Here is a 10585-nt window from a genome sequence, read left to right as displayed (position 1 = left end):
GGATAAATAGTTTTTAAACATAGAGAAGTCCCCAATAGCTTCTCCTCCGTGAAGACCTGTCAATTAATTCCATAAGACTCACGTGATCATTATTTGAATTTTCCCAATCATCCCTTTATTTACAACATTTCCCATATCTTTACACGAGTCCGAAATCAAAACGCCATCGAAAAAGGTAAGCATTGGAAATATTACACAAAAAAAAAAAAGTTAAACTACATTTTAGCGCGGTAATTCTTGTGCCAAAAAAGCATTCAACGGAGACGGGGTCGTTAGCTGCTTTAGCGATGTTTACTGCGTTATAGGGGCAAAAAAAAAAAAAATTCCTATAACGCAGTAAAATACTGCGTTATAGAAAAGAGTACCAAAAAAAAAATCTATAACGCAGTATTTTACTGCGTTATAGAAACAGTACCAAAAAAAAAAAAAATTGGCCAACTTTATTTTTTGCAACACTTAGTGTTATTTTTCATACTTTGACCAATGATTAGTCGTGTGTCAAGACTCCGAAACGTAAATATTTTATATAGAGCACGATATTTTTTACGTATGCGATAATATAGGCTCGATACATCAAGGATACGTAAACGTTCGAATCGTCATTTTAGGAGTTGAAAAGGTGCGAAGTAAGTTTTGTTTTTAGGTTTAAGTGTTACATATACGTAGACGTCGTTTTGTTTGAAAACTTGTTTGTCATTAGCTTAAGGTTTTTTATTTTTAAGGTTTAGATTTATTGAAATAAAAGCGATTTGCCAAAAGGTTTTAAGCGCAAGATTTTTTTTTTTTTGTATGCCGCGATGAAACGGTACCAAAAAAAAATTGACGACTTTTTTTTTTTTTTTGCAACACTTGGTGTGTTTTTTGCATCTTTTGGCCAAAGCGGTGTGGTCGTATGTCAAGACTCTGAAACGTCAATATTTTATATAGAACACCGATATTTTTAACGTACGATAATGTATCGATACGTCGAGGATACGTATAATTTGGATCGTCATTTTAGGGGTTGAAAAGGTGCTCAAGTAAGTTTTGTTTGAAAAACTTAGTGTTTATTTACAAGGTTATTTTAGTCAACTTTATATGTCGAGAAAATTAGTCGGCTTTATTTTCAAAAATTGAAACGCAGTGAAATTGACATTCCACGGCCTACGTTACCCCGGGATTTTTACGTTGGAAATGTATTGCGTATCGTCATGTATAAGTGAATAAAGCTGAAAAATTTCACGCCAATTTTTGGGAAAAATTGAAATTGAATGGGATAAAAGGTGTTTTTTTAAAAAATCGGCTCAGCCAAACAGTCTTATGGCAGCTTGTCCACGGAGATATCGAAAAAATACGCAAGTTAAAAAAAACGTATAAAACGGACGTCCGAGCGCAAAGTTATGACCATCTAAAGTTTGACGACTTTACAAGTAGTTTTTCTCCCTATATTTTTTAGAATTATATTTATATTCAAAATAAAGTTATGTCTTGATTAAAAAAAAATAACACGCTTAAATTAAAATCTTAAAAAAAATAAAACACACCAAAAGTTTTCAAACAAAACTTACTCGGGCACCTTTTCGGCCCAAAATGACGATGCGAACGTTTACGTATCCTTGATGTATTGGCCTACATTATTGTACGCGAAAAAATATCGGGTTACCAAAATATTGACGTTTCGGGATGTGACACACGATAATCGTTGGTCAAAGTATGGAAAAAACACTAAGTTTTTTTAAACAAAACTTTCGGGCACCTTTTCAACCCCTAAAATGCCGGTCAAGAACGTTTACGTATCCTTCGATGTATTGAGCTACGTTATTGTACGCGGAAAAATATCGGGTTCTATATAAAATATTGACGTTTAGTCTTGACACTTTGACTAATGGTTTGGTCGAAGTATGGAAAAAACACTAAGTTTTTTTCAAACAAAACATACTTCGGGCACCTTTTCAACCCCAAAATATTTATCAGAAACGTCTATGTATCATTGATGTATTGAGCATACATTATTGAATGCGAGAAAAAAATACCGGAGTTCGATATAAAATATTGACATTTGGTCTTACACGACGTATCTCGTTGGGCAAAAGTATGAAAAAAATACTAAGTTTTTTCAAACAAAACTTACTTCGGGCACCTTTTTAACCCACTAAAATAGCTTCAGAACGTACATGTATACGCTTGATGTAGTAGGCTACATTATTGTACGCGAGAAAAAAATATCGAGTTCTATATAAAATATTGACGTTTCGGAGTCTTCAACACCGACGAATCATTGGTCAAAGTATGAAAAAAAAACACTAAGTTTTTTCAAACAAAACTTACTTCAGTGCCTTTTCGACCCACTAAAATGACGATCGAACATCCTCACGTGTCCTTGATATATTGAGCCTACATTATTATACGCGAGAAAAAAAAAATCAGGTTCTATAAAATATTGACGTTTGGTCTTGACACACATTAATCATTGGTCAAAAAGTATGGAAAAAAACACTAAGTGTTGCAAAAAATAAAGTTGGCCAATTTTTTTTTAATACTGTTTTCTATAGTGCGGTAAAATGCGTTATAGAAAAAATTTACTTATAACTCGGTAAAAAATCTTTGCTAAACGATTAACGGCTAAAAAATCTTCGCCAAGAAGCACTTTTATGTGATAAATTATTGTTAAAAATCAGATTTTATAGCTTTTTTTTTTTGTTGGGGTATTTTGGTTCAAAATGATTTTTTTGGGGGCATTTTGGTTCCGGCCTCATCTTTACACACAGTGGGGGTGAACATCCTTTTGTTTAAACTGAATTATGGTATCGAAATTGATATCCTAGACATCAATTTTGGTTTTACGATATTTGATATAATATTTAGTATGTATTTTGAAAAAAGTTGTTATGCAAAATGGTATTCAATATTTAAGAAAATATATATCAAAATATTATATTATTTTTAAATGTTTAATTACATAAACAATTAATATAGATAATATTTTTTTAATCTAATATGAGCTTAAAAAAAGTCTAAAATGTAAAATTTAATTGAATAGAAAATATTAAAAACTTATAATATAATTATATATTTAATTAAATCTAATAAATTTTTATAAATCAAAATAATAAAATAATAGTACTACTACAAATCAAATCTCATTTAATATGGCGTTACCACAATATTGTTTGACATCCAACTTAATTTTGGATTTATTTTTTGTTGTTTGTATTTCTGATTTATTTTGGTTAACTCATTTGATAGCTGGTTAGAGTTATGCAGGTATTAGAAATACAGTGATTTATGTATTATTTTATGGAGGGATTAATTATGGAGGATTTAGTTATTCAAGTATTAGATATTAGCATACAAAGTATAAATAATAATGGATTTCAGCGTAATTTATACGTATTATTTATCGGGCTTTAAAATTAGAAATCAAATACCATTATTAATTTTAGATATAAATAATTCTCCTAACCAACTACAAAAGGTGATATTATTTATATGATTTAATAGCTGTACTATTCGCCTTGAGCCAGTAGTAAACGATCCCATAGAGTTGTGTACATTTTGATTCTTATTGCGTAAACTTTACAGTAATTGATGGCTTAAAATTTGTAATATATAAGTAATATTTTTCAAAAATCGAAACCAAAACGACTATAAGGCCAATGCACGTTTGAGTGTTTGGGTGGTAACTTAAAATCGTTTTGTCTTAAAATAGGCAAAAAAAAATAATTGAATGCCATTTAACTTAGTTTATCTAAGCGAACATAAAGTGAAAACGAACTATAAGCCAAAAAAAATAAGTTGGGCTACACTGCTTATATATTTTTGAACATAAAGTATGAAAACAATTTCTAAGATATATAAAGCGAACGGGCTCCATAAACACCCCTAACACACAGACTCAAAAGCCACGGAAAAGAAGAAAAAAAAGCCACGGAAAAGAAGAAAAAAAATTGAAATGAAAAATTGGCGGGCCGCTTTATAGGTAGCTTGGCTTCCCTCCCATTTTCTTGTGCAACAAAATTGTGATTTTCTCTCTCAAGTAAAAAATCTCCCTTCTCTCAATTGCATCTCCATTTTCAATTTTCCCTTCCATTGAAACACATTGTAATTAGCAATTTTTCGTGTAGGTTGATATTTCAATTCTCAAGCACCGTTTGCTCATATCTTAGCTATCTCATCAATTGTAAGTTTGAATTTAGTTGGTGTGTTCTCAAAAGCAAACATCATATTAGATTAATTGATCGAACTGTGAATTGATCGAGTTGCTCTGTTCCGAATTTTTGAATGCCGATTTTTTAGAATCTCGATTGATACTTCAATTTTCAGTGTGAATTGATCGAGTTGCTCTGTTGCGAAATTTTGAATGCCGATTTTTCAGAATCTCGATTGATACTTCAATTTTCGGTGTGAATTGTTCGAGTTGCTCTGTTGCGAAATTTTGAATGCGATTTTTTAGAATCTCGATTGATACTTCAATTTTCGGTTTGAATTGTTCGAGTTGCTCTGTTGCGAAAATTTTGAATGCCGATTTTTCAGAATCTCGATTGATACTTCAATTTTTAGAATTGTGAATTGATCAGAAGTTGCTCTGTTCGAACTTTTGAATGCCGATTTTTTAGAATCTCGATTGATACTTCAATTTTCTGTGTGAATTGATCGAGTTGCTCTGTTGCGAAATTTTGAATGCTGATTTTTAGAATCTCGATTGATACTTCAATTTTCGGTTTTTTATTGTATATTTCGAATATTTATAGTTTTTATTGTATATATCAATACCGAATCATAATGTTCTATTCAGTTTAGTTTTCAGTGTTTCATTGCATATATATTGAATACTGAACCATAACTGTTCGATCCAGTTTGATTTCGGTATTTTATTGTACATATCGAATATCGAACCATGATTTCGGTCTTTTATTGTACATTCAGGTTGATTTCGATTTTTTTTTTTTTTTGTATATATCAAATACAGAACCATGATGGTTCGATTCAGTTTGATTTTCGGTTTGTTATTGCATATATCGAATACTGAACCATAATGTTTGATTCAATTTGATTTTCGAATTTTTATTATATATATCAAATACGGAACCATAATGGTTCGGTTCGGTTTGATTTTCAGTTTTTTATTGTATATATTGAATACCAGACCCTAATTATTGATTTGGTTTGATTTTCGGATTTTTATTGTATAAATTGCATACCAAACCATAATTGTTCGATTCAGTTTGATTTTTTCTTGTTTAGTTCTTCAGTGTGGGCTTGATATGTACAGCTATTTTCAATTTGGAACTGACGCTTGAAAAACTAAATAACACGTTAAAATAAATTGAGTCAAAATTTGATTCTAATACTTAAACATTGACAGATTCCAATGTTCATTGTTTCATGTTTCTCTTTAATGGTGAATGATTCACCAACAATTGTTTTGTAAATGTCTGGTTCGGTGGATTTGAACAAGTGGATAAGCAATAAAAGGAGGAACTGGAGCATCTTAAGCATTCTGGAGTACGGGGGGTGCTCAAAATTAATCCTCTTTTTTTTTTTTTTTTTGGTGAAAAGGATGCTAATATTAATATAAACACACGTTACATAGTAGGGCCCTGGCCCTGACGTTCAATTACAGACGGTAAGTGAGGCAAAGTACATGCTGCCTGTCTGCATGGAGATTAGCATTACAAAAGTGGTAAAAATAGTAGAGTGAGCGGGATATAGTAGTAGAGGTTCCCATTTCTTCACTGTGATTACAAAACTGCTGCTTTAAAACTCGCCGCATAGATGTCTTTCTCTCCTTGTTGAGATGAAGCCTTGTCAAAAAGCGATCTTGGTGCAAAAGTTACAGTATCTAGGGCAGTCATTCCATACTTAGCTAGATCATTGTTTTGAGATTGCGGATTAAGTGCCTGCAGTCGGAAATAACATGTGTATGAGAATCAGGATTAGTTCTTAGCATATTGATAACTTCCTGAGAATCTGTCTCCACCAACGTTGGTTGCAAACCAAGGGCATAAAAAAGTTTTAATCCCTACAGAAAAGCCATTAGTTCAACAATAGTTATATAGCAGCTTTTGGCATACAAGAAACAAAACCTATAATCCAGCTTCCAGCTGAATCTCGCACTATTCCTCTCTCTTCAGTATATAAGGCTGCCCCATCAATGTTTCCTTTAAATAGGCCAGGAGCTGGTGGGTTCCATTTGAGGTACAGAAGAAAGTCTAGCTTTTTGCAAGTGTATGAGCTCCTAGTAGAAAAATTCCAAAGGTTGACTGAGGATGTGTGTTGGATTAGCAGCACTGTTTTGGTTATCAAAAAAGTTTCTGTTTCGGGTGGTACAAATATTCCAAAGGCAAATTGGAAGGACCTTGGCTGGGATATCAGCATGAAAAATTACTAGCGCAAAACTAATAATAGCTCCAAGCCACACAGAGTGTCGTTGTTTGTGGATTTGTGATGCAATGCATTGTATAAAATCTGCCATTCCAGCATTCTAAACAGTCCGTTGATGGATGAAACCATTCAACTCACCTTTTCAAGATCCAAATCTATCAGGATGGGCTCATATATCACTTGATGATCAGGAAAAAATACACAATATTTTTTGCTATACAATGACATGATTCTTTTGCCTTTTCTCCAAATAAATTTCAGCTCCTTCTAATCCTTCTCCAAGGATATCACGTGTATGGTGCATATTGTCATGTTTTGTGACACTCATTATAATTAGATACCCAAATTCTTGATATTCTTTGTTTAGAGAAGCAATACAAAGTATCACAGTTACATCAATTCATGGATGCTGGAAAAAAAACCGATAGAAACGAACAAAATTGGTGAATATATCTGAGAAATTGGAGGCTTTCACATTTATACCAAAATGATACATGATGTCTTGAAGGAAAGCGAATAATCAGTTACTCTTCAATTTTAACTCAATGTAGGTACAGGGCACTCATCCATGGATCACTATCACGAAGATGGGTTTAGCAGGTAAGTTTTTGAAAGTTCGTTATAGTATAATCTATTTTGGTTTTCTTTTCACCTCTTTATATCTTATGTTAGTAATATTTTTTCAGCCTTAATGAATTCGAGGGATGTTAACCTTGGATCAGTTTTTTTTAAGAGGATTTTTGGGGCGTACAACAAAACTCCATCACTGACCTAATAGATGATGGGAAAAATTCTTTGGGGTTTAGAAGACGTAAATTTTTTCGTTGTTTAAAAAATTTAATAAATTCCAATTTTTTAAAATTTTGGGGTTTCTAATGCAAAATTTGCCTTTTAAGTACGAGACTATCACTCTATATACTTTTCTTGAAATTATTGTTTGAAAATGCTTTTTTTATTATTTTTTGAGGAAGGTAACAGTTAAAAACTTTTTTACAAGTTAATATATTATTTAACTTCTTTGAAATTTGTTTTCAGCCCGGGAAAAAACTTGTTTATCTACTCAAGGCTATGCAAACCATGTATAGCATCAGGTTAGTAAAAAAAAAATAAAAGAAATTAGATATTTCATGGGGAATATCTTGTCGGGTTTACGGTTTTATCCCGGGGTACAATTTTCTCCCCGTTCTGTCTCTATAACGAAACCGGGAAAGGGAAAATTTAAAATTTTTAAAAAAAACCAAAAAGGGTTTTTTTTAAAAAAAATGGGGAAGGGTTTGGTAAACCAAAGAAAATTCCCTCTTTGTTTTATGCCCCAATTATTTCAAAAAAAAAAAATTTTTTTTTTTTTTTTGCATTTTTCGAAAAAAATGGGATTTAAAAAATTTTTTTTTTAATTTTGTTTTTACAAAAAAAGAAAGTAAAAAAAAAAAATATTTTTTGGGCCCATTTCTTGGGGGTTTAACAAAAAAGGGCAAATTTTTTTTTTTTTTTTTGTTAAAAATTGTTAGCCAAATAAAAAAAAAATATATATTTTGTTCTTCCCCCCCGGGGGGTTTTTGTTGTGTTCAATTTAAAATTTTTGGGAGGGGGAAATTTTGTTGTGGAAAATTTCCGGGGGAAAATTTTTTGGGTTTAAAAAAAAGTTGGGGAGAAAGGGGGGACTTTTAAAAATTTTTGTAGGCCGTTTTCAAAATTAAGAATTTTTTTTATAAAAACCAAAAAAACATAATGTTGATAACCAAAAACATACCCAATTTTCAAAATTTTTAATTTTTAAAATTTTTAATTTTTTACCGGGAAGGGTTAAAGTTTTTCCCCTTAAATTTCCTTTTAAGGAAAAATTTTTTTATATTAAAGGGAAAACCGGCCCTTTGGGGTACTTAGTTTTTTAAAAAAAAGGATTTTTAAAAATTTAAAACCAAAAGTTAAAAAAAAAATATATACCAAAGGGGAGCCCCGGGGGGGGGGTTTTATTTTTGGGTTAAATAAAAATATCCGGGAGGGGGGATTTTTTGTTGTGTTTGGAAAATCAAAAGGGGCGGACTTTAGTTATTCATACGTGGGGATATTTTCATTAAAAAATATATATATATTTCTTAGTACCTGAAATAGGATGAATATATATATATTTTTTTTTCTTTTGATGGGGTATCCAATCTCAAGAAAAAATTTTTTCCCCCTCAAAGCGGATAAGTATTTCCACCGTCGAGGAAGTGGGAAAAATTTGAAATGACGATCGTCCCTAAAGTACAAAAATATTAGTTGGTGCCTGGGAATAATGGGGGGGCCCATTCTTATGGAAGAACAATGCCCATTTTCCAAAAAAATTCATCGAAAGTTACTTTCCCTCGTTTCGTTTTTTTTTTGTCCCAAAAAAATTGCTTTACATATGGTTCAAAATTACTTCATGTTTTTCCCAAAATTTTTAAACTTTATATATGTGGAGATTGGATTCTCTAAAAGAAACAAAAAAAATATATATATTAATCCTTTTCCCGGGGGGCTGAAAAGAAAATATATATATAGTTTTTGCAATATGTTTGGGTTCCGTATGAATAATAAAAACTGTCAAAAAGACCTTTACTTAAACCAACTAAAAAATCCACCCCCGGGTACTTTTAGTTGAACACAAAAAAAAGTCTACCGGGGGGGCCGACCTTCCTTTAAACATATATATATTTTTTTTAACTTTTAAAATTTTTTTTTTGTAACCTTTTTTTTAAAAGGGGAATAAAAAAATAAAAGATGCCCAAAAAAGCGTAAATTTTTAATTAAAAAGTCAAAAGTTTGCCTTATAAGGCAAAATTTAAGGGCAAAAATTTGCCCATTACTTTAAAAAAGAAAAAAAATTTTAATAATAATAATGTTGAAAAGTTGATATGAATTTGGTTATCAACATTACGTGTTTGGTTTGGGAATTTTTAAAAAAATCTTATAGTTTGGCTCCCAATATTTATGGGTTTTGATGAATAACTAAAAATGCCCTTTTCCCCTAATTTTTCTTAAACACCTAAAAGGTCCCCTAAAATTTTTCTTAAACCACTAAAAAATTTGGGCCCCCGAATATTTATTGAACCCCCCAAAAGTCTAAATTTTTTTAAAAACCCCCAAAATATATATATATATATTTTTTTTATTTGGCTAACAATTTGAAAAATTTAAAAACGAAAATTAAAAAAAAAAAAATTTTTCCTATTTCGTTGGTAGTCCCAAAGAAATAGGCCAAAAAAATTTTTATTTTTACCCTTTTTGTATAAAAAGAAAAATTAAAAAAAAAAAAATTTTAAACCATTTTTTTTGGATTTCACGAAATACCAAAAAAAAAAAAAAAAAAAAAATTATTTTTAAAAAATTCGGGGATGAAAAAAAAGATTTTTCATTTCGTTTTATCCCGGAAAAAAACCCCTTTTTTTTTGAAAAAAAAAGGGATCCTTTTTTTTTGGGGCAAATTTTTTGAAATTTTCCCCCGTCCCCCTCTATAATGTTTTATTCCCCTTTGTTTTTCTTTTTTCTATCATTGAAAGCTATGTTGCCCCACTCTGTCGAGGGCCGGGTAGGGGGACGGGCCAAAGGGCGGATTCGGCATAACCCCAAAATTTTTAAAACTAAAATTACCCGGGGGAAACGGGGGGGAGATTCCCTTAAAATAATTCAAAATTATAAGAAAAATAACTAAATTTATGCCTAGAAATAAAAAACAACAATAATTTTTTATAGTTATGTTTTTTTATTTATAATTAAATGTTAATTTTTAATTTAAAGAAACTTTCAATACAAAATGTCCCCTTTTTTAAAAAACTCTTTTTTCCTTTTAATTTGGCCTCAAATTTTTTTTCGGATTGGGGCCATGGATTTGGTCAAAAATATCCAATGTCGTTTGACGGATCCAACACGAATCCCAAAAGTCGGGGGTTGGTTGGGGTCGGAAAGGGTGTGGAAAAAATTGAAAAAGGGCCGAGCAACATAGATAAAGTAAGGTAAATGCTCAAAAAAAAATTTTCCCGATGCTGCATTCAGAAAATGCTGCATAATTCCGGGTGTTTAGTACAACCTTTGTAGTGGAGGTTGATTTTCGTGGCACTTGACTGCATATCTCTCTCTAGGTAGTTCTTTTGACAACAGATAACCAACGCAGCCCAAGTTGCGGCCCTTTCCACTAAATCCGCCTTGGGGGGCCCGGATATTGGTACCTTCTGTAAACAAAAAGTTTTCCCTCTTCAAA

The sequence above is a fragment of the Lycium ferocissimum genome, chromosome 5 (genome assembly GCF_029784015.1).
Source record: "Lycium ferocissimum isolate CSIRO_LF1 chromosome 5, AGI_CSIRO_Lferr_CH_V1, whole genome shotgun sequence".
NCBI classification, from domain to species: domain Eukaryota; kingdom Viridiplantae; phylum Streptophyta; class Magnoliopsida; order Solanales; family Solanaceae; genus Lycium; species Lycium ferocissimum.
The sequence above is the reverse complement of the archived record's forward strand: the minus strand, read 5'-3'. Positions refer to the sequence as shown.